The 24,067-nt window shown below is 36.6% G+C and overlaps 1 long non-coding RNA gene across 1 annotated transcript in view; it reads left to right on the top strand.

The window, feature by feature from the left end:
- Window positions 1-24,067, top strand: part of LOC129532944 (uncharacterized) — a 63,895-nt gene that overhangs the window by 7,474 nt on the left and 32,354 nt on the right. The window contains exon 2 of the long non-coding RNA XR_010133546.1: window positions 21,523-21,659. This is a non-coding gene — a long non-coding RNA (uncharacterized lncRNA). The remainder of the gene's footprint in view (window positions 1-21,522; window positions 21,660-24,067) is intronic.

Raw genomic sequence — 24,067 nt, 5'->3', positions numbered from 1 at the left:
TTTTCTTCGGTTACACATAGAACTGGGGACTTTAGCTATTCCCTTAGAGGAAATATGTGAAGAGTTTCTTTTTGTTGTTTGTTTTTTCTTTTTACCTCTATTATGTGTTGAATTGTGACCCCCAAAAAGACATGTTGAAGCTTGAATCCCTGGTGACTGAGTGTGACTTTACTTGGAAATTGGGTCTTGGCTGGTGTAATTGAAATGAGATGAGATTATGAGGGTAGGCCCTCATCCAGGATGACTAGTGGTCTTAGAATGAAAAAACTGGAGACAAGAGGGAAAGGCACCATGTAATGACAGAGTCAGAGATTGAAATGTTGCAGCTGCAAACCAAGGAACACGAAGGATTGCTGGCAAACTGCAAGAAGCCAGGAGGAAGCAAGGAAGGATCTTCCCTACAGGTCTGAGAGCGAGCGTGGTCCCACCAACTTTTGGTTTCAGATGTCTGGCCTCAAGAACTCTGAGATCACACATTTCTGTTGTTTTAAGCCACCCAGGTTGTAGTACTTAGTTAAGGCAGCACTGGGAAACTAATATGACCTTCATTGCTGAGCAAAGTCATACCAAAAATACATTGTTGCACATAAAGGCCCTAACCCAAAGCAGCTAATATAGAGAAGGTTAGATCAAGAGAGGAAAAAACAGAAGTTATATGTCTAGCAAATCAATGGGAGGTAAGCTACCAGAAATCAGCAATATTAGAGGCAAGTTCTGAATTCACCTCATATGTGCAAATTTTAATTTTCTTAACTTTTCTAAAACTGACATTTTGCACTGGCACACCTATTCCTGCTGATCTAATGGCTGGGAAACTCCTGGAGCATCAAGTTGAAACAGGAAACAAGGCCCTTATGCTTTTGTTGAACTTTCCCTGTGGTTTTGCTCCTCCCGCTGCCTTTTTACCCCACTCTGGGCCCCCTTAGAGGATGCGTTGTCTCTGCGTTGCTCTGCTGCCCACCTGGCCAAAGCTAGAAGCCTTCCCTGATCCCTGTCAGTGGTTAATCGGGGGTCTCTTTTATGTGATAACCTTGGTATGGTCTACTTTGTCTCTAAGCTTTGTTCTTGTTATACAAAAGAAACACTCTTTGAAACTTAGAAAACCCCTTTTTTCTCTCAACAAAGGCTAGATTCTATACTAATGTTCCACTAGGAAATTGATATAGTTGGAAACTCAAAGCTAAGTAATGAATTCCTCTTCAGGGATTTACACTTTCAAATGCACTCTGTACATTGCTGCCTGTGATTCGATTTTACTTTTTCTCTTCTGCATTGTCCTCTGTACCCATGGACTTGTCTGGACTGTCAGAAACACAGTAAGTGTTTCTGTGGGTCAGAAACACAGTACCACATAATGGTAACAGTGATTGAAGTCCAATCTAAAAACAGATTGTTCCTATTAGAAACATGAATGCTGTGCTAATTGTTAATTTAACCTCGATAAACATTTCCATTGTATACAACAGCTCAAGGGTAGTGTTGCTTAAAAGACTCCTGATCAGTTATATGTGACCCATATGTTCACATCAGTATTCTGTAAGAGAATACTTTCAAGTGTTTCTAAGGTCAAGTTAGGTTTTCCTTTTCACTAATGTGCAAATTGCTTTGAGACACTCCAGTAAGCATTTTGGTGACTGAATGTTGAAGTACTACTATTTATTTGGATAATTCTTTACAGCCTAATCAGAGATTTGGAATTCATATTGTAGATACTGAAGAACATGGGTAATTGTTACAAATTATTAAGGATAGGATTCATCTTACTGCAGGATGGAAGTTAATTTTTGTTTCTTACAAAATTAATTTCCTTAAGTTTTTCTCCATCTTTGCCATGATGTAGGTATGTGTCAGAAAATTTCTTTGCAAGAATTTCCATATTTGTCTTTGCAAGAACTTCCATTTCATATTTGCATAGAAGAATAGGTTAGATCTGATCCTTACGCCATGTTTGTTTTAAAAGAGTTTTCTTTTTCTCCTTTTTTGGGAGTACAGATCATTTGCAAGATGGTACATTAGCATCCATTTCTGTGTGTGTGTTACATGTTTGTTTTCCCCCCTCAAGGATTCCAAGTATGTGAGTGATGACTGTATTAACTACCACATACCCTGCTCTTTTCTCTGCATCTGTTATTTATACAGGAATAATGCTACTCACCAAAACTGGCTGCCTGTTTAGAAACGGCTCCAGTTGAAGCTCAAATTGGTGGAAATAAGGCCTTATGGTATGGGCAACATCAAGATTTTTTTCAAAATAAGAAACACATATCAAGAATTAATATGAGACACGAGTGGCTTTGTGTTACTCAGTACCAAATACTGCCCAACTCCAAGACAAATAACTCAATCTAAGTTATTTGCAACCATCATGACCCCAGAGCCTATAGAATCTCAAACAACTTAAATACTCTCTAATCATTCAAAATATTAGATAAGTGGATATTTGGCAAATCAGTATCAAAGACAGGCTGAAATGAGAAAATCCTGATGACCAAAAAAAAAAAAAAAAAGCTTAAAATGAGTACAGTTTTGCCAATGGATAGTTGTGAAAGTGAGGAAGGCGAATTTCATACTCCTGACTGGATAAAGTTGGAGATTGTCATCAGGTGCTATATGCGTGGAAAGAGTGAGTCTTTTAAGAAAACTAAGCTACTTCTGTATTGCAAAGGGAATGTCTCTGAGTTAGTGCTAGGGAAAAGGTACGTGGGGTCGTAGGGTCTCCCAAGATGCTAGAACGAGTGCAATTTCTCTGATTCATCACTCCTGTGGGCAAGACCTTGCCTTGCCACTTTACATAATTCTTTTTTTCGTATCTCCTACGGGCACATAATTTTACCTGATGGAGCTGCTTCCAGGAGGGGAGCAGCTGAGGAGAGCTGAGTGCAGTGCAGGGAATTCACTGCTAGCCAGGCTTTTCTGAGTCATTGAACATCATCCTATAAACAAACATCTGACTGCTGAAGCTCAAAGTCCATTTGCACTTTTATTTCATGAATTTCATTCATGTCATTTATTTGCATTTATTCTTTTTCTACGTGAGAATGGTTTTTGAATTTGATGTATTGGTTCCAGAGACTAACTCTAAAAGTACCATCAAAGTAATACATGTTTGATTTTTACCAGTTAAAAAGCCATCTTTGTTTTTCAGTTCTCCAAGATTTTGAACATAGTGAGAATTGATATACCTTGGCAATGTTAGTTGCCTTTGCATGTCAGTAATAAAAAGTGAATTTTGGAATACAAAGTCATAGAGAGCTGTTGGAAAGGAAGAGAAAAATAACTATTTTTGTAACTATTTTTGCACTGCCACCTCAATTCAATATGATATTTACTGAATTTCAGTAAATATCTAAAACTAAAATTCAACAGAATTTATACTTACAAGTAAATATATATTTTAAAAAATTAATGAGTCTGGCATATGTCTTTCCTTTCTCTAGCTGAATCTTTATTTTTCATACTAAAGGCCCAGGTAAATTCAGGAATCATTGATAAATTAATTATGCAACCATAAAGAATTAAATTAGAATTAACATATGCATCTTCCTAATGTCTTTTTTTGGGGGGAGGTTAACTTCTATTTTAAGTTCATGGGTCCAAGTGCAGGTTTGTTACATAGGTAAACTTGTGTCATGAGGGTTTGTTGTACAGATTATTTCGTCATCCAGGTATTAAGCCTAGTATCCATAGTCTAGATCCTTTCACCTTTCACCCTCCAAAGGGCCCCAGTGTGTGTTGTTCACCTCTATGTGTCCATGTGTTCTCATTGTTTAGCTCCCACTTAAAAGTGAAATCATATGGTATTTGGTTTTCTGTTCCTGTGTTAGTTAGCTAAGAATAATGGCTTCCAGCTCCATCTATGTTCCTGCAAAGGACATGATCCTCTTCTTTTATATGGCTGCATAATATTCTGTGGTGTATGTGTACCACATTTTCTTTATCCAGTCTATCATTGATGGGCATTTAGGTTGATTCCATGTCTCTGCTATTGTGAATCGTGCTGCAATGAACATATGTGTGCATGCCTCTTTATAACAGAATGATTTATATTCCTTTGGGTGTATACCCGGTAACAGGATTGCCAGGTCGAATAGTATTGCTGCCTTTAGGTCTTTGAGGAATCATGACACTGTCTTCCACAATGGCTGAACTGATTTACACTCCCACCAACAGTGCATGTTTCTCATCTCTACCAATGTGCACTGATTTAGTACTAGATGTTTTCCATTTAGTAGAGGCAGCAAAAAGCATAGAAGAAGGGTGTGTTTTAGGATGTAGAAATATCAAAAGCTACTTAGATTAATATCTGTGGACTGAAACATGGTTAAAATGACAGTTTATCATTCGTATGTAATGTCTTTTTGAAAAAAATCTCCACCATAAGGATAAATGTGATCAAGTATTTATTGTGTCAAGGAGGGTAATGTAGATACAAGCTTTCTATTTGTTTGCCAGAATCTTTTTAACCGCTAAGAATTGTGATATGGAGATTGCAAATAGCAAAAGCTAATTTTCTGCATTCCTTCAAGTAATGTTCTTTTATTTTATTGTTTTGTCAAAGTCAATGAATAGATATAGTTGTCACTTTTGCATAATGGTATATGGTATTTCTGAACTTGCTACTGCTATCCTTATGACCCTGGCAACCGAAAACAAAAGTTATAATATTTTAGCTTCTTATATGCTGTTGAAAAATAAATATGACAGACACATAGTATTAAAAAAATGACCCACATAAGAGGACTCGTTTAGGGTCCAGAATTCTTTTTGCCTCAAAGACAAATCTGAGCAAATAACACAGCAGGTAGATCTTGCTCTAGGAATAATTATTTGTAAAAACAAAAAAGAAATACTAATCAGTGGGCTGTGGGTGGGGAATGGAAATATCATTAAAATGCTCTACATTCTTCAGAAGGTACAAACTGCCTTCGATGCTGGAAAGCACACATAGTTACATCCCATTTCATCAGATCCATTTGTATTACTCAAGATTTTCTCACAGACACACTCAGAATAATGTTTGTCCAAATGTTTGGGCACTCTGTGACTCAGTCAGGCTGACACAGAGAATTGACCATGTAAGGAGGAAAAAAAAAATATTCTCTGTAGCAAACTGTGTTGGAATTGTCAAGGACAAAAGGGATTCATGTTTCCCACCCCTACAACAGTAGCTTCACATGCCACTCTGACTCCCATCCCACCAATTTAAACTACTTGTGAGAGGGGCAAATCACAGTTGCATCCCATGACATACAGAGCTTAAGCATTACTCCCTTACACAAGGGTTTGCTGATGTGTTAAATTCAGGTTAGGCATGACGTACATGATTCTGATGTAGTCATATGTCCACAATCACAGCAATTATTACAATTGCCTGCTACTTAGCTGTGTTTTCCTTAGATGGCAAATATTAGGGGTGGCGACAAGGTCTGTATTTTCATTACGATATACCCAGTGCCTGGTGTTTAATAAGAAATGTTCAATAAAGTTGGAACAGAGGAAGGAAAACATAGATAGGTTGATCCAGAAATGAAAATGAATGTTAACAATGGCAAAAGAGCTAAGCATATGGGAATATTTAAAAATTGGTTAGAAAAATATAGTATCATTGGCTTGAGATTGGTGAATACCAAAGAGTAAGACATTATTATAATAGAGGTATATATTTTGGGAAACACAGGGAAGGAAGGATAAAATGAAAACAGTTCTTTATGAGCTGAATTTTATGGAATACTTTTAAACCTCTTTGATCTGTTCTCAAAACTAACAGACTTAATTGAATTTTGTGAACTCCTCTTGGCCTTTTGGTCTTCAAGTTTTTTCTTGATTATTGCCTCATTTTTGAATGAAGATGAACCTCCTGTCGAGGGGTTACTTTTATAATGTAGGGTATTAGAGGGGTCAGGCTTGGGTCAGAAAAATTGGTAATTGCAAAAGTATGGGCTGCTGGATTAGAAGGGATGATTATTAGAGTCGATCATTTTGAGGCATTGGGGAAATTTTACATGCAGTTTCTAACCTCAAAATTCTTTTTAAAAATGTTTTATTATATATTGGACTATTATAGTTGTATATATTTGTACAATACAATGTGAGATCATAATTTTTAATACAATGTGGAATAATTAGATCAAGCTAATTATCCTATTCATCACCTCAAATATTTAATTTTTTTATGTTGAGAACATTTGAAATTTACTTTCATAGTGATACTGAAATGTATAGTACTCAGTTATTAGCTATATCCACCATACCATGCTAAAGATCTTTTAAAAAAAAAACCCAAACATTTATTCTATTTAACCAATGCTTTGTACTTTGATTATTGTCTCCCCATTACCCCAAACTTCTAGCCTCTGTAACCACCATTCTACTATTTCTGCCTTGATGAGATCCCTTGTTTTGGATTCCACAGCTAAGTGAGGTCATGTGGTGGTTGTCTTTCTAAGCCTGGCTTTTATTAATTAACACAGTGCCCTCCGAGTTTATCCATATTTTTGCCAATGACAGGATCTCCTTTATTTTTTTAAGGTGAAATAGTATTTCATTGTGTATATATATTACACTTTCTTTATCCTTTCATGTTAATGAACACTTAGGGTCAATTCCATAGCTTGGTTATTGTGAACAGTGCTACAATAAATATGAGCTTGTACACATCTCCTCCAGGTGCTGATTTCAAATATTTCAGGTAAATAAACAGAAACATAATGGCTAAATCATGTGGTAATGCTATTTTTAGAATTTGAGTAACCTTTATAGAGTTTTCCATAATGGCTATAATAATTTACATTCCCACCAACAGAGTACAAGGGTTCTCTTTACTCCATATCTTCACCAGCATTTATCTTTTGTCTTTTTGATAATGCAGTTCTAAGAGATGGGAATTGATCTCATTGTGGTTTTATTTGAATTTCTCTAGTGATTAGTGATATCGAGTATTTTTTCATGTATCTGTTAGCCATTTTATATGTCTTCTTCTGAGAAATGTTTATTCAGGTCCTTCGCCCATTTCTGAATCAAATTATTTGTTTTCTTGTGATAGATTTGTTTTGAGTTCTTTATGTATTTTGGACATCAATTCTGTATCAGATGTATGGCTTACAAATATTTTTTCCAAAACTACATGATGTCTTTTCACTCTGTTGTTTTGTTGTTGTACAGAAGCTTTTTATTTTAATGTATTTTGTCTATTTTTGCTTTTGCTGCTTGTACTCCTGGTGTCAAATCTTAAAAATTGTTGTAATAGCCAATGTTGTATATATATTCTCCTATATTTTCTTCTAATAGTTTTATAGTTTAGGCTTTATGTTTAAGTCTTTAATCCATTTTGAGTTGATTTTTGTCTATGGTGTGAGATAAGGGTTCGATTTCATTCTTTTGTATATGGATATCCAGTTTTTCCAACACCATTTATTGAAGAGACTGCCTTTTTACCATTATAAATTTGTGGCACCTTTGCTAAAAATCAATTGACCATAGTTACGTGAATCCATTTCTATGCTCTATTCTGTTCCATTGATTGATAGCTCTATTTGTATACCAGTACCTTGCTGTATTAATTACCATCACTTTGTAGTATAGTTTGAAATCGGGTAGTGTGATGACTGTAGCTTTGTTCATTCTACCTATGATTATCTTGGCTGTTTGATGTTTCTTGTCGTTCTAAATACAAAATATTAATTTTGTATTCAGATTTTAAAATATGAAAATATGAATTATAAGATTGTTTTTTCTATATCTGTAAAAAACGACATTGGGATTTTGATAGCAATTTTGTCAAATCTGTAGATCACTTTAGGTTACAAGGACATTTAACAATATTAATTGGGCCAGGCACAGTGGCTCACACCAATAATTCCAGCACTTTGGGAGGCCAAGGTAGCAGGATTGCTTGAGGCCAGAAGTTCAGGACCAACCTGAGCAACATAGCAAGATACCATTTCTACCAAATTAAAAATAAATTAGCTGGGTCTAGTGGCACACAGCTATTGTCCTACATACTCAGAAAGCTGAGGCAGGAGAATCACTTGAGCCCAGGAATTTGAGGTTACAGTGAGCTATGATTATGTCACTGCACTGCAGCCCAGGTGACAGACCAAAAAAGCAAGACTTTGTCTTAAAAAAGAAAAAGAAAAAGAAAAACAACAACAAAAAACCACATTAATTACATTAATTTGTACAACCCACGAACACAAGGTATCTTTTCATTCCTTTGTGTCTTCTCAATTTTTTTATTAATGCTTAATAGTTTTAAATGTATAGATCTTTCACCTTTTTGGTTAATTTTATTCCTGAGTATATTTCATTCTTCTTCAATTTGCTAAGACTTTTTTTTGTCACCTAATATATAATCTACCCTGGAGAGTGTTTCATGTGTGCTTGAGAATAATGTGTATTCTGTTGTTGTTGAATGGAATATTCTGTATATTTCTGTATATGTCCATTTGGTCTAAAGTGTTGTTGAAGTTCAATGTTTCCTTATTAGTTTTCTGTCTGGATTATCTATTCAATATTGAAAGTGATGTATTGAAGCCCCCTACAATTATCATACTGCAATTGATCTCTTTTTTCAGATCCTTTACTGTTTGCTTTATATATTTAGGTGCTCCACTGTTGGGTGCCTATATATTTATAATCAATATATCCTCTAGATGAATTGACTCCTTTTTCATTATATAATATCCATCTTTGTCTCTTTTTACAAGTTCTGACTTAAAATCTATTTTTTCTGATACGTGTACTGCTACCCCTACTCTCTTTTGGTTTCCATTTGCATGGCATATTTTTCTCCATTTCTCCACCTTCAGTCTAGGTGTGTCCTTTAAAGTGAAGTGAGTCTCTTATAGGTAGCATATAGGTGGGTTTTGTTTTTGTGCATTAATTTGCTCTGTGTTTTTTGACTGGAGAATTTAATCCATTTACATTCAAGGTAATTATTGACAGGTGAGGACTCACTACTGCTATTTTGGTCATTGTTTTCTGATTCTTTTGTAGATACTGTTTCGTTCTTCCTCTCTTGCTGTCTTCCTTTGTGGTTTAAAGGTTTTCTCTAATGGCATGTTTGGAATTGTTTAAATTTTTGTTTTACGCATGCTGTATAGATTTTTGTTACCATGAAGCTTACATAGAACATCTTACATTTATAACAGTCTATTTCAAGCTGATAACAGCTTAATTTTGATTATATACACAACTTTACACTTTTACTATCCCCCCATTTTATGTTCTAGACATCAAACTTACATCATTTTGTAATATATATCCCTTGAAAACTTAATTTAGCCAAAGATTTTACTAATAATTTTGTCCTTTAGCCCCCATGCCTGGGAAAAAATTATGTTACACACCAATATTACAGCCCTAGTGTATTCTGAATATTGCTGTCTGTTACTTACACCATTAGATTTTGTGCTTTAATAAGTTTCATGTTATGAATTAGCAGCCTTTAGTTTCAGGTTAAGAAACTCCCCCTAGCAATTTTTATAAGACAGGCCTAGTGGTGATGAACTCCATTTGCTGTTTTTGTCTGGGAAAGTAATTTCTCTGTCATTGCTGAAAGACAGCTTTGCTGAGTTATTCTCATGTTAAAGTGTTTTCCTTCAGCGCTATGCGTATATCATTTCACCCTCTCCTGGCCTGCAGGGCTCTGCTAAGAAGTCTATTGTTAATCCTATTATGACTCCTTTGTATGTTTTGATTTCTTATCTCTTGCTGCTCTCAGAATTTTTTCTTTGTCTTTAATTTTTGATATTTTATTATATGTCTTCATAAACTCCTTTATGGGTTGAATTTAATTGATGACCTCTGCATTTCCTGTACATTGATGTTGGCTTTTTTCCTCAGATTAGGGAAGTTTTCATCTGTTGTTTTTAAAATATGCTTTCTGATAATGTTTTTCTCTTCATTCTCCTTTGGGAATACCTATTATGCATATGTTAGGTCGCTTGATGGTATCCCATGGTTCCCACAGGCTTTCTTCATTCATTTTCCATTCTTTTATCTTTTTGCTCCTCTAATTGAGTATTTCAAATGTTCTGTCTTTGAGTTCACCGATTCTTCAGCTTGATCAACTAGCTTTTGAAGCTTTCTATTGCATTTTTCAGTTCAGTCATTGTATTTTTATCTTTAGAATTTCTGTTTTTTTAATTGTTTTGTTTCTCTTTTTGTCAAGTTTCTTATGTATTGTTTTCCAAATTTTATTTAATTTTTTCATCTGCATAGTTTTGAAGTTCACTGAATTTTTCAAGAGGATTATTCTGTATCCTTTTTTGCCATCTCATAAATCCCCCTTTCTTTAGGGTTTATTGATGGGGCTTTGTTAGTTTCTTTTGGAGGTGTCATGGTATTCTTAGTTGTTCCATTGGTATTTGTGCATTTGCAGGTATAGCCACCCTTTCCAGTTTTTATAGGAGTTCTTTGGCATTAATATCATTAGTCTAGTCTATGTTTTGGATAGGCTAGCTGGTATTGATCCTGGGCAGGCAGAGCTTGCTTTTAGCTTCTCTAGATGATTGGGATGTCCCTTTGCTCTGAAATTTGTTGGGGCCTCTGAGAAGGCTCTGCCATCTGGCAAGACCACTGCCTGCGCTCTGCTTTGTAATTATGGGCACTATAATCACCTCTGATTTGGCTCGGCCACATGATGTATTTCCTGGACAGAGATACTGCTATTTTAGTTCAGGAGTTGTATAGGTTTGTGGGAGGGGACCCAAGTTTAAGTGGATTGAGATGGATGGACCAACTACCGTGCTCAGTAGAAATGCATGCTTAAAATTTGCCTTCCTCCTTGATGTGGTCTGGGGTGAGCTTTGAGTCTTAGAGAAGGGCTGATTATACTTTCTGATGTGGCAAAACTATTGTCTGCTTGTGGTCAACATTTGCCGTGGTGGTTTTCTCTCTCCCTTGGAAAGGTCTGGAGGTGGGGCTTGAGACTGCAGGAAACACAGATTTAGCTTCTGATGTGGGATATTTAGTGCCTGCTAATTACGGAAATTTGCTGCAAAGGTCTTCTCCTTCACGGGGTGGGACCCCGACCGAGATAGTGTCTGTGGCTGGTCCTGGAGGCTGTTTAGGGATTCTAGACAGGTACCACTTCCCACCTCTTCTGGAAGTGATCAGCTCGGCTTGGCAAGTAAGTTATGCTACTAGCTGGTACCTCTCATTGAGTGCTACTGCTGGAAAGTATATACTGAGCTTTTAATAAAATCTGCATGTTGATCTCTGTGGGCTCTTTCTCCTTGCCTTTTTCTACCTGACCCCAGGTAGTCTAACCATATAACTTCCTCCTACATTTCCCATTCCCTGTGATGTGAGAACAAAGTCGACTTCCTGGGATGCATCTCAGCATGCTAAGGAAGCTGAATGTTCACCTCCCACTTCTTATTTCCCAATTTAAAAACTGTGGACCCTGAGAAATCTTCTCTGTGTGGTACTGTCACAACTTAAGGAGGAATAAGGGTTATGCAGTCAATGAAAGACCATTTCTCCTACCTTCCAATGCAGATTTATATACAGTTCTGTAGATAATGCAAGTGACTCAGGATTACTCCCACATTTTGGTATTTTTACCAAGGTGGTTTTGTCTGTGAATCGTTGCTAGTTGATCTTTCTGTAGGGGAGAGTGAATTCTGTGACTTCCTATTCCTCAATCTTGCTGACATCACCCTCCTCTAACCTCAAATTTCTGACCTCATATTTACAAGGGTTCACCAGGAATGTTCTGGCCCTTGCAGATTTGACTTGGTATATTTGCTGGTCTGAGTCAACTTAAGGATTTAATCAACAGCCCTCCTAGAGAATAGTGTATTGCCATGGGCAGTTGAGCTTCATATCTGTTAGAGTACATTCTGAAAAAATAGCTGCTATGCAAAGTTCAAAATGCAAAGACAGAGGCCCGAATACATATTCTAACTTGGAATTGCTTAGGGAGCTTCAAGGAACTTTAACCTGATGCACAATTAGTGTTCACACTTGAATAGGTGAGGTCCTAAAGAAAGTCATACAGTAGGAAAGAAAATACGTTTGTGAGGTAAAAACAGAAAGGATCATTATGAGTAATGAGAAAAGAAGGAGCCGCAGAGGGTGAGCCAGACTAATCAGCATGGTCCTGGTTTTTGGAGGAAAATTAGATCAGTCTATGCATTGTTATTTCCCCAGTCAGATCCGGCCATTTTTTTTTTTTCCAAATGTTTGTGTTCATGGGAAAATGTGATCTATGGAATAGTTAAGGAGGTTTCCAAAACTCTGGTATGAGTAACTCCTCTGAAAGATATTGTTTACCACCAGCTCAAAAAGATTGAGTAAGAATAAGCAGAAGTCCTGGGGAGCACCTGGAGGAGTTTGGCTGCGGGGGCGGGGCTGGCAGCAGCTCATGGGTGGCAGATGCATGCTGCATATTTGGGCTCTTGGCTATAAAGCTGTCCAATAGCACCAGTGTTCTGACTCAGTTATGACATGTTCCCGACTTATTTTTAAAAATATTCATCAATTTTAAACATATAGAAGCCAATATGGTAACCACCCCTCCTTATCCTCAGTTTCTCATTTTGTGGACCACAGTCAACTGTGGTCCAAATATATTAGATGGAAAATTCCAGAAATAAACAATTCATAAGTTTAAAATAGCTTTTATGATAGTATATTTTTATGACAGTTCTATTTTATTACTAGTTATTGTTGTTAAACTCTTATTGTGCCTAATTTATAAATCAAACTTTATCCTAGGTTTGTATGCATGGGAAAAAAAAAACAATATGAGGAGGGTTTTGTACTATACATCTTGGAATGTATTCCCTGTAAATAAGTGGGGGCTACTGTTTAGTACAATGAATTCCCATGTTCCTGTCATCCAGTTTCAACAATCATGAAGTTGTAGTCATTTTTATTTCATCTATTCCCCTACCTATTTTCTTCTCTCTTATACTATTTTAAAGTAAATCTGAGACAATATAAGCACTCTAAACATTTAACATGATGAAATAGCAATACATTGTTAATGTCATTAATTTTACAATTCCTGGTCAATTTCTTTTTTCATTGTATTTGTTTGAATTATGATCCAAGTTAGTTGACTTTCAGAAAGTAAGATTCTCTTGAATAATGTGGGTTGTCATGGCAATCATTTGGAATGCCTTAAAATCATAATTGAGGCCAGAAGGAAAGAATGAGAGAGAGAAATTTGCCTGTAGATGATTTTGGCCCATGCCTATGGTATTTCCACCTCTTCCTAATCTTTGCTTCCTGATGGCTTGCCCTATAGACTTTGGACTTGCTTAACCAACCCTCCACAATTGCATAAATAATTTCCTTGTAATAAATTAAGGCTGGGTATGGTGATTCACTCCTATAATCCCAGCACTTTGGAAGGCCCAGGTGGGAGCATCTCTTGATGCCAGGAGTTCAAGACTAGCCTGGGCAACATAGAGAGACCCCATCTCTACAAAAAATTAAAAACCATTGTCTGAATGTGGTGACACACGCCTGTAGTCCCAGCTCCTCTGATGGCTGAGGCAGGAGGATTGCTTGAGCCCAGGAGTTCAAGGTGGCAGTGAGCTATGATTATGCCACTGCTCTTCAGCCTGGGTGATAGAGTGAACCCCTATTGCTTAAAAAAAATTCTCTGGAGGAATATTAACTGAATTGACTGATATAGATTCTTTTTATGTTCATTCTGTTTCCTTGCAATTCATCTGCAAGTCATTTGTCATGTATAGTTTTTATAACCTCGATTTTAAGATTGTAACAGCTGGAGACCTAATATTTATAGCATTTTTCTTCAATTTCTCATCCTTTATTTCTTTTGCTCTCAACTATCACCTCAGTTGGCCATGGTTATTTGCCTGGTGAAGTAACTTAAACCTTCATTCTTGGAGGCTCTGTGCCATTAACAGTCCTGTTAAATTAAGGTAGTTATAACTTTGATTGATTTTTATCACAAGTCATGAAAGTACTACTGAGAGCCTTAGGAGACTTCCCAACATTACAGACACACTTGTGACTCCTTCCGTGTAGTAGGAATCCACGTTCCCCTTGATAGAATCAAATCACATCAGTCAATACTCTGTCTTAATTGCCTATTGATTTGCTGCTTAAGGAGTACCATGTGGCCAGGTGACAGCCTGAACTTTCAATTAAATGTAACCATTTAGATGTTTCCTATAAAAAGAAGTATTCTCTTGGGAAAGAAAACATTTAGGCTGGCAGAACCCAAAATTTTGAGAACAGGATGAAGAAATGATGCTAGTAGTTCATTAGAGCTAATAGTGAGAAGAGAATAGTATTCCCACTGACTTTCCTTGATTCTCAGATCTGGAAATCTTAAAATGGAAGAAACAGAAGTTTCTTGGTATAGAATCAGTGATTCAGAATATATAATATATCCTGAAGAATAAGATCCCAACCCCCATTTCAAAGTATCATCACTCAATGGACATAGATACAGAATCTTTGAACTGCATTATACTAATCTATCAGGCAAGCTGCTTCAGTGTAATAGGCAACATGACAAAAAAATCGGTGAATTCCATTAGCCTGAGCCTATTGCCATACCTTATTTATTTAGGGGAAAAAAGAGAAATTTCCTAGTGAGAATAATGCTATGTAGTGTACCTTACTTTTGAGTAAGGCATTCTGTAAATCCATAGATGAAGCTTTTGGTGAAAGAACTATGAGCAGGGAAAGCAAATTCATATTCGGGGTACTACCCATTCCATGATGGAAGCATTCAATATAATAACCGGTGGCTGGAGTGTCCCCATGCAGAATGATGCCATATAGGGAGCTCAGTGTTGAACTCTGCTATTGGCCGACACTTAGATCAGCTATCATGAGAAAAGTGCATGTTGTTGTGCCCATGCGTAAGCTCCATCCCTGCTGCTTTGGCTGCATAGTCCATGAGTATTGGGCAAGAGCAGGGTTGGCTGGGGAAAGAAGCAAAATGGGTCGTCTTGTTCAGTTCGTTAATAAGACCCTCCTCTTCTATGGTTGCTCTTTAGATGTATTCGTATGTCTCTATATTTCTTCTGCAGGCACCCAAATCATCAATTTTGCAATCGTGCTTCTTCCAAGTCTCTAAACATTTAACCAAATTATTAGCCAGTTCTCAAAGATCAGGGCATAATGTTCTTCTGGTCATCTCTTGTTCAATGAAAAATGAACAAACAGTTGCATTATGCAAAATTATATTTTCACCAGTACTTGCCTGGACCACTCCTGAGTGAGGTTAGAGTGCTGTAGCCTTCTGCTTTGAGATGGTGCCAGCCATACCACGCAGGACCTGTAAACCAGGTCTGTAATGTGTCTTCTTTTTTTTTTTTTTTTTTTGAGACGGAGCCTTGCTCTGTTGCCCAGGCTGGAGTGCAGTGGCGCAGTCTTGGCTCACTGCAAGCTCCGCCTCCTGGGTTCACGCCTTTCTCCTGCCTCAGTGTCCCGAGCATCTGGGACTACAGGCGCCCGCCACCACACCTGGCTAATTTTTTGTATTTTTAGTAGAGATGGGGTTTCACCGTGTTAGCCAGGATGGTCTCAATCTTCTGACCTTGTGATCTGCCCGCCTCGGCCTCCCAAAGTGCTGGGATTACAGGCTTGAGCCACCGCACCCGGCCAATTGTAATGTGTCTTCTGTCAATTTGTCATGGGATACAACCCATGCTACAGATATGGGTTGGGACAGAGTGGGTAATATAACAGGAGTAGTGACCATGAAAGTCTGAGCTATTAGCTAATAGAAGGCACTTGCGCCTTCGGAACCTACTCAAGCCCAGTTTCACATATGTCACTTCCAATTAATAATAGACTGCTGCGGTATGTGTCCAACTTCATGTCATTATGGGTCAGACATAGTCAGTTCAGAATACACAGCTCAGCCCACTATGGTACCCTATATCAAGCATTTAGTCTGTAAAAGAACCCAGAAGCATGCTAGAAACTGCTTATAAGAAAATAGTAATCTGTGAAGGATTACATATCTTTACTCCAAAATCACAAATGTCACTGTTGTAATTCAATTATAGCTGTCTTTAAAAATCCACTAAGAGTATATTTAACTTTTACAATATTTCATCATAATGCCTTCATAGGACTCAAATGGCAGAGTAGCTTTAACAGCAGCCTGAACCTGATGCAGGGCCTCCTCGAAGTCTAGGTTTCATACAAATCTAGCAGCAGTTCTAACCACTCAGTAAATAGGTGGAAGTAGCACCCCAAATTGGGATATGTATTGCCTCTAAAACCACAGTGCTCAGCAGGCATTGTGTCTCTTCTTTGTGACAGGAGAGAACAGATACACTTGTTTTTTACCTTGAAAGGATGTCAGCATTCCCCAGATGAGTCAGATCTTAGAATTATCATTGAGAAATCTTTGCACATCTTTGAAATTGTCTGTTATTTTTTCCCCACCCTCTGGCATGCATGTATCATACTGCAGTGGTTAGGATTATTACCGCTTCCTGTAATCATTATGATGTCATTGACGTGGGCTAATTTGATGTTCTGTGAAATGAAGAGATGATCAAAGTCCTTGCAGACTAGACTATGACTGAGAGTTGGAGAGTGATATAATCCTGTGGTAAGAAAGTATACTGTCATTACTAAGATTCATAGGGAAAAGTATTTAACAGATTGATGGCTGCATTTCAAATACCAAGGGATATGTTGATTTTCTCCAGTAACTAAACCAACCCTAAATCTAAAGCAATACTGCAATTAGAATCTCCACTTGATAAAATTTATAATAATTATTTCTCTTTTCCCAAGACCCATCTGTGTTTTGCTTCAGCCAAAAAGGCAAATTTTATAGAAGAAATGATTAGAATCACTTAACTGGATGTTAGCACTAACCTCTGCAATCCTGCCAGGAACACGCAGTATTGTTTTGCCTTTAGTATTTTAATAGGTAGAAGCAATTTTTCTTTCTTCCACTTTGTCTTTCCTAGTATATTATAGTAGCCCATGGTTCTATATTAGTGTGGAAACTAGTGTGGGCTTATGCCGGTTGCTTTGTATGTCTATTCCAAATATACATCCTAAAATTTGGAAAATCATCATGGGTAGATGCAGACGCACAGTGCTCACTGTGAGATGGACATAAAACACAACTCTATTAATCTTGGCAGGTGAATAATGCTAGTGTTGGGTCTTCAGAAAATAGAGCGCTCCAAACAACGAGTAATCCCCAAATCCTAACTACTTCCCCTAATGCACAGTCATCTGGGAAAATGACTAGGGGTTCCTTGGGGAAGGCTGGGGGAAGATGTATAGTATAAATTTTAACAGTGTAGCAGAGTCCTTTCATTTTTGTGTTCCACTCACAATGTGTTTTTCAAAGCATCAATGCAGAGAATGTCTTCTGGACTTTCACAATGGAGACATAGTTATGGGCAGGAGACCAGCTATCATGTAATAAATCCACTCCAACTTTCTAATCTCTGTAAGCATTTGGATAACTTTTTCTATAACAAATGAAGAAATTTGGCACTTAAGTTTGTTCAGTATAAACTACCTATGTTTAGTTCCAAATTTCAATCAACCACCCAAGCGGAGTAACTCCTGGCCTCATGAGCTAACTCATTTATCCAGGATGTCTGCATAGTGCAACTGTATCAATATATTTGACCTGATGGAAAATTTTTACCCAGATCCCAAACACATAGCATTCAAGTTTTGTGGGCAACTTTACATCTACTTTTATTGTGGATGCTATGTGTGGATTTTTGTGATTGTTGTTTGATTTGACTTTTTATGGAGAGATATGAGAAGACTTAAACATTTTATGCCACTGCTGCTGTAAATTTCCCAACTTATTTTTCAAACAAGTTATTTATTCAAAGGTAACTGATTTTCTGCTTTTCTTATTAAAAACAAAATTGTGCCTTTTGAATAATATTCTATTTAATATTGTATATATGTACAGATAATACATAATGTTGACTAAAATGAGCTTGATTTTGCAACTTGTGTTAGTAATTTCAAAAGAACAAGAACACAAATTGAAAAAAGAGATACTTGTTTACTTATTCATACTTTATATATTTTAGTGTAAATGTGCACTAAAATTAGTGCAAATCTAAATGTCAACAATGCATATAATACTATAGCAAGAAAAACAGAAATCCCGCATAAGATCAACTCTAAGAAGTAAATTAACACTGTAGTCATGGAAACAGGTGTTGTCTTTTTTCTTTTTAACTAAATATGCACATTTGACTCCAACAAGGAGACTGGGGCTTCTGCATGTTGTATCTACAGTAAGAACTTTTCAAAAAATGACACTTGTTTATTAGAATTATTTAGGGACTATGTTGGATCACAAAGACTACCTGAGAAGAAGAACCCTCTCTGGCAATTATCCTTTGGGGTCAGCGCCCCTGAGTTGCTTCTGCATTCACAGCCTCTTCCTTTCCTGTTCTGACTTAACCAGTTCCTTCACAGCTTCAAACTTTATTCTCAGTGTCTCTCATAAAAACAGCAGCCTTTTATGAACTGGTGGTGAGGAGAGGAAGTATGTGGGAAGAGTTTTTATAAAGGATTTATGCTCCCTTAATTTGCTCTTGAGTTCAGAGCTACCTGCTCATTAAAAATCTCCCTCGTACTCCTAGCCCCATCCACATTTAGCCTGCCAAAACAATCAATTGAATATTTAACTAGCATGAAAAATAATTTTCCTTTTAGTATAGTTATTTCATTTATGCTACCAATGTAAAGCACATAAGGTGATCAAATAAAAATCAAAGTTGCCACATTTAGTTTTGTTTCAGTTTAAGTCAAGGGAAAGTGTATATAGTAAATATTTTATTTTTAATTTCATTAATCTCTAAAGTAATTGAATAGCCTTTTCTTTCATGATCTCTCTCTCATCTCTCTCTCTCTGTCTCTGTTTGTGCATATGTGTGTGTGTGTGTGTGTGTGTGTGTGTCTATTTTCTTAAGAGATTTTCTGCAATAAGAAGGAAGGCGCTTTTAATCTCAGGTGACATTCTCTAGTTCACTGAAATTATTTTATTTATCCAGAGACTTTGAGAAACTCTTTTTTCATAGTAATGTGTGTAACAATTTCATACAGAGCTTATTTATTTTTTCCAAATTTACTGCTCTTTATGATATAGACTAATTTGGTTTTCATTTTTTTTGCTTAGTCTTAAATTTTTCATTATTTCAACCTCTGAAGAATAATGTTTTTATTAACACAGTTTCATCTGGAACTGTACTTCCCAAAACAAACAAAAAACAGAAACTCCTATTTCTGTTGAAATTCTTCTATCCTTAAAGGTCAGCTCAATTGTGTTTTCTTTCTGCGGTTTTTCCCAATTTCTTGGGTCTGAAGTGTCTTTTCTATTTTGTATGATTCTTGAGCACATTGCAATACTAAAAACAAAACAAAACAAAACACTTTTTATGTAATGACATTTGACATCTAGGAAAAGTACATATGAAGGCTTTAAAATCACCAAATGTGTAAACACAATTTAGTTTACAATTTTTCCTTTCCCAGCTGTAAGAATTGAGCAAACTATAAATTTTCCTTTTTCTTGTTTGCACATAAAATAGTGTAAGACTCATCCATAGTCTTGATCAATTTACCATTTTAGCACTTTGTTTCAAACTTCTATTTCCTGGTAAAAGTTGTACGTGGGAGAATTTTTTTTAAATATCTCTACTTTTTCTTCACGTCTATCGCAGCACTAGAAGCTCCTCGTTGAAATGGGTATGCTACAGAGATGATCAGGATTCACTCACCAGATGAATTGTTCCTACACACAAGTTAATGTAGAGCCAAAAAGTGGTTACACATTATAAAGTTTTGAAGCTATTAAAATATTCAAAAAGGAAAACTGGTGAAGACTAATGGTCTTTGAAGATTACTTAAATCCCTTAGTGGATTAAATGTATATTTAAAGAACAATCTTGTGTTGATGAACTTTTTTGTCTTAAATGCAACACAGTGCCTAGGTCAGTGTTTACACAAAAGTGATTTTGCAAAAAAAGAAAAAAAAACAGGTGAATTGATTATAATACAATACTTGCTGGGAAGATTAGGGGAAGATAGAGAGTGATAGTTAAGAACCAGCACTTTGAAATCAGATATACTTTGGTTTTAGATGCCAGGATTTTTGTTCTCTTATTAGATTTCTCACCTTAGAATTTTTTTTACTCTATTAATGTCTTGGACAATTTCATCCACAAAGTGGAGTAGAAAATAATGGTAGACACTTTTCAAAATTCTCCTTATGGTTAAATGAGGTAATACAGTCATTGTAGGGGATTGATTCCAGGACACCCTGCATATGCCAAACTCTACGGATGCTCAAGTCCAGAAGCTGGCCATGTGAAACCTGGGGTTATTGTATTTTGGATCTGAGATTGGTTTAATTGACAGCTGTGGAACCCAGGGGTACAGAACCCACAGAAAGGGAGGATTGACTACATGTAATTTTTTTTTCTTTTTTTTTTTTTTTTCTGGAGACAAGAGTCTTGCTGTATCACCCAGGCTGGAGTACAGTGGCGCAATTTCAGCTCACCACAAGCTCCACCTCCCAGGTTCAAGTGATTCTCATGCCTCAGCCTCCTGAGTAGCTGGGACTACAGGTGTGCACCACTACGCCCAGCTAATTTTTATACTTTTAGTAAAGATGGGCTTTCTCCATGTTGGCTAGGCTGGTCTCAAACTCTTTACCTCAGGTGATCTGCCTGCCTTGGACTCCCAAAGTGCTGGTGTTACAGGCGTAAGTCCCCATGCCCGGCTGACTATATTTAGTTTAATTTTATCAGTAAAAAGCATTCAATAGAGAATATTCATTTTGATCTATTTGAATTATATATTTTTTGTTTTCTGTAAAAATGTGCATGGAATGAAATGCTAAGAAATCATTGAACTGGCAGAAAACTAAAAACAATGGCAAGTATTCTTTACTGAGATAAAACCTATTCTGAGGGGCTCAAACATAAGCATAATGCATGGATCCTCAGTAACTAAAAAGAGTACAATGTTAGGTTGTTGTAAAATACAAAAATGTTAATATAGAAATGCTTTGCACAGAACAACTGCTTTCTCTTAGCTGAATATCAAGAAATGTTTTCTTTTTTGTGATACCAATAGCTCTTGAGATATAGGATGATGCTATTTCAAAAATTCTGGTGGCTGAGAAGGAATTACTGCTCTTTCTATTTTGTTGTATAGTAAGTCTTCACTAGGAAAGCTAGTTATGAATGCCAAATAGTTCTTGTGGAGAGATCTGTAATGATTCCTCTCTTGCTAGGATCCTGGACCTTCATAGCAATGCCACAGCAGACCACCTGCACTGAGATTTTGAGATTCCTTGCCTTCAGTTATATCAACAGAAAATTATGTTTGTCTAACTCCATTGCTCTTGAATGTAACCTATTTTTATGCTCAAACTCATTGAAACATGAGCTCACAAAAAAAGCAATAGCAAAACAAACACTATCATAGTTTCCCATCATAAATCTGTCTGGTTAAAAATAGAGAAGACACTTTTTTTCTTTCTTTTTTTTTTCTTTTTTGAGACAGAATCTCTCTCTGCTGCCCAGGCTGGAGTGCAGTGGGATGATCTCGGCTCATTGAAACCTCCACCTCCAGGTTCAAGCGATACTCCTGCCTCAGGCTCCCGAGTAGCTGGGACTACAAGTGTGCACCACGATGCCCAGGTAATTTTTATATTTTTTGTAGAGATGAGGTTTCATCATGTTGGCCAGGCTGGTCTCCAACTCCTGACCTTAGGTGATCCACCCGCCTTGACCTCCCAAAGTGCTGGAATTACAGGTATAAGCCACCATGCCTGACTGGCAAGATGCTTATTGAAACAATAACTCTGTATGTCATAGAACTGCTTCTATATTTGGACCCGTGTAATAAAAGTCTAGAATGTGTCTTGCTTTTTCCCACTAAAAATGTAAGAGGATGTGCCACAGACCCCTCCTCCCCCCGACTCCAGATTTTGGTCTAGCAATATGTTTAAGGGAGTTAAGTTCAGTGATGTAACTTGTATACGTTTTGTGTCCAACAAGCTTTCATTTTAAATCATTTTCAGTACAGTTCATTGTTAGAAGCATTTCTATCATTCAAGTGAATTGCTGTACTTCTGGGATTAGAATGTAGAGAAAACAGCATTAACTTTAAGGACTCAAACTTCTCATGAACTACTTTTTTTTTTCTTTTTTTTGAGAGGGTCTTGTAGTAGAGCACATCCAATATTTTGAAAGATTTATGTTTTGGTAGCTGATTTTATTAATCTACTGATCCATCCACCCATCCATCCATTAATCTACAGGCCCTGGACACACAAACATAGTTTCAAGGATGTAATAGTCTATGATAGAGATAGTCAATATAACAAGCAACGGCAGGCACAATCAAAACTCATTTGCAGGCATAAGTGCAGGAAAGCCTAGCGCAGAACAGGGAATCAGAGGAAGCTTTGGGAGGGCAATACATTTGTGTTATTACATGGAAGATGAAAACATTTGTTTCCTAGTGATCTAGCATGGGAATACAGCATGTCAGACTAGAAGAACCAGTATTAAAAAAGGACTCATTTTTTACTTTTTACCCAAAAGTATGTATATGTGTGTGTGTGTGTGTGTGTGTGTTGTGAACCCTCAAAATTTGAGACAGGTCTCAGTTAATTTAGAAAGTTTATTTTGCCAAGGTTGAGGATGCTCACAGGTGACACAGTCTCAGGAGGTCCTGACAACATGTGCCCAAAGTGGTTAGAGCACAGTTTGGTTTTATATATTTTAGGGAGACATGAGACATAAATCAACATATGTAACACGAATGTTGGTTCGGTCTAGAAAGGTGGGACAACTCAAAGCGGGGAGGGGACTTCCAGGTCATAGGTAGGTAAGAGACAAATGATTATATACATTTGAGTTTCTAATTAACCTCTCCAAAGGAGGCAATCAGATATGCATTTATCTCAGTGAGCAGAGGGGTGACTTTGCGTAGAGTAGGAGGCAGGTTTGCCCTAAGCAGTTCCCAGCTTGACTTTTCCCTTTAGTTTAGTGATTTTGGGGCCCCAAGATTTATTTTCCTTTCACAGTATGCATATATTATTAATATATATGTGTATTTTATGTCTGTGTGTGTGTGTGTGTGCATGTGTGTTTATATACATATATGGAGGGAGAGAAAGAGATTTGTTTTAAGGAACTAGCTAATGTGATTATGAAGGATGGCAAGTCCAAAATCTGTAGCATAAGCCCACAGACTGGAGAGTTGGCATGGAATGTTGATCCCAAAGACAGTCTGGAGGCAGGATTTCCTCTTCATAAGGGGTCTCAGCCTGTTTTTTCTTAAGGCCTTTAAGGTAATCTGCTTCCCTCAACGCCTACTGATTTAAATATTAATCTCATCTAAACAATAACTTCATGTAACATCCAGACTGGTGTTTGACCAAATATCTGGGTAATGTGGCCTACTAAAGTTGACACAAAGTTGATAATCACATATCCCCTTACATTAGTGAATGGAAACATCTCAACGAAGGGAAACTGTGAGTATTCATAACATAGATAAAGGCCAAGTTACTGATGATCGAATAAGCCAAAAGCAATTCTCAGAAAATAATTAGTCAGATAACCAATTTGGTAAATTAGCAAAAACAACTATTAAACTATTTTTATAAGTTTACAACATATTATGTGGAATGATTTTTTACAATATTTGTAGACTTCTATGAAGCTTAAAGAATGGTTTTATTTTATCTTTATAGTAGCATGTTAAGAAATATTATATTGGTTTTAAATAAAGGGGTAGAGAGTAGCTTAGTCTCATAAATATACTGAATATTCAAAGTAGTATGCTCCATAATTAATAAGCAACATTTCAGCAATTCATATAATATACCTATTTATCTTGATTCCTTTCAAATAATATATAGTTGCTGTTTTGTCAACAATTTTATTATTTCAAAATTATTTTCTTCAGTTTTTAAAGAGCATACCAACTGTACCATACTGTGTTGATCACGATAGCTTCATAATATAGTTTAAAGCCATTTGTTGATAACTTCTAGTTAATTGTACCTAAGATTTAATATGTGTTATAGTTTATC

Source organism: Gorilla gorilla, chromosome 3 (assembly GCF_029281585.2).
Source record: "Gorilla gorilla gorilla isolate KB3781 chromosome 3, NHGRI_mGorGor1-v2.1_pri, whole genome shotgun sequence".
Classification (NCBI taxonomy): domain Eukaryota; kingdom Metazoa; phylum Chordata; class Mammalia; order Primates; family Hominidae; genus Gorilla; species Gorilla gorilla.
The sequence above is the reverse complement of the archived record's forward strand: the minus strand, read 5'-3'. Positions and strand labels throughout refer to the sequence as shown.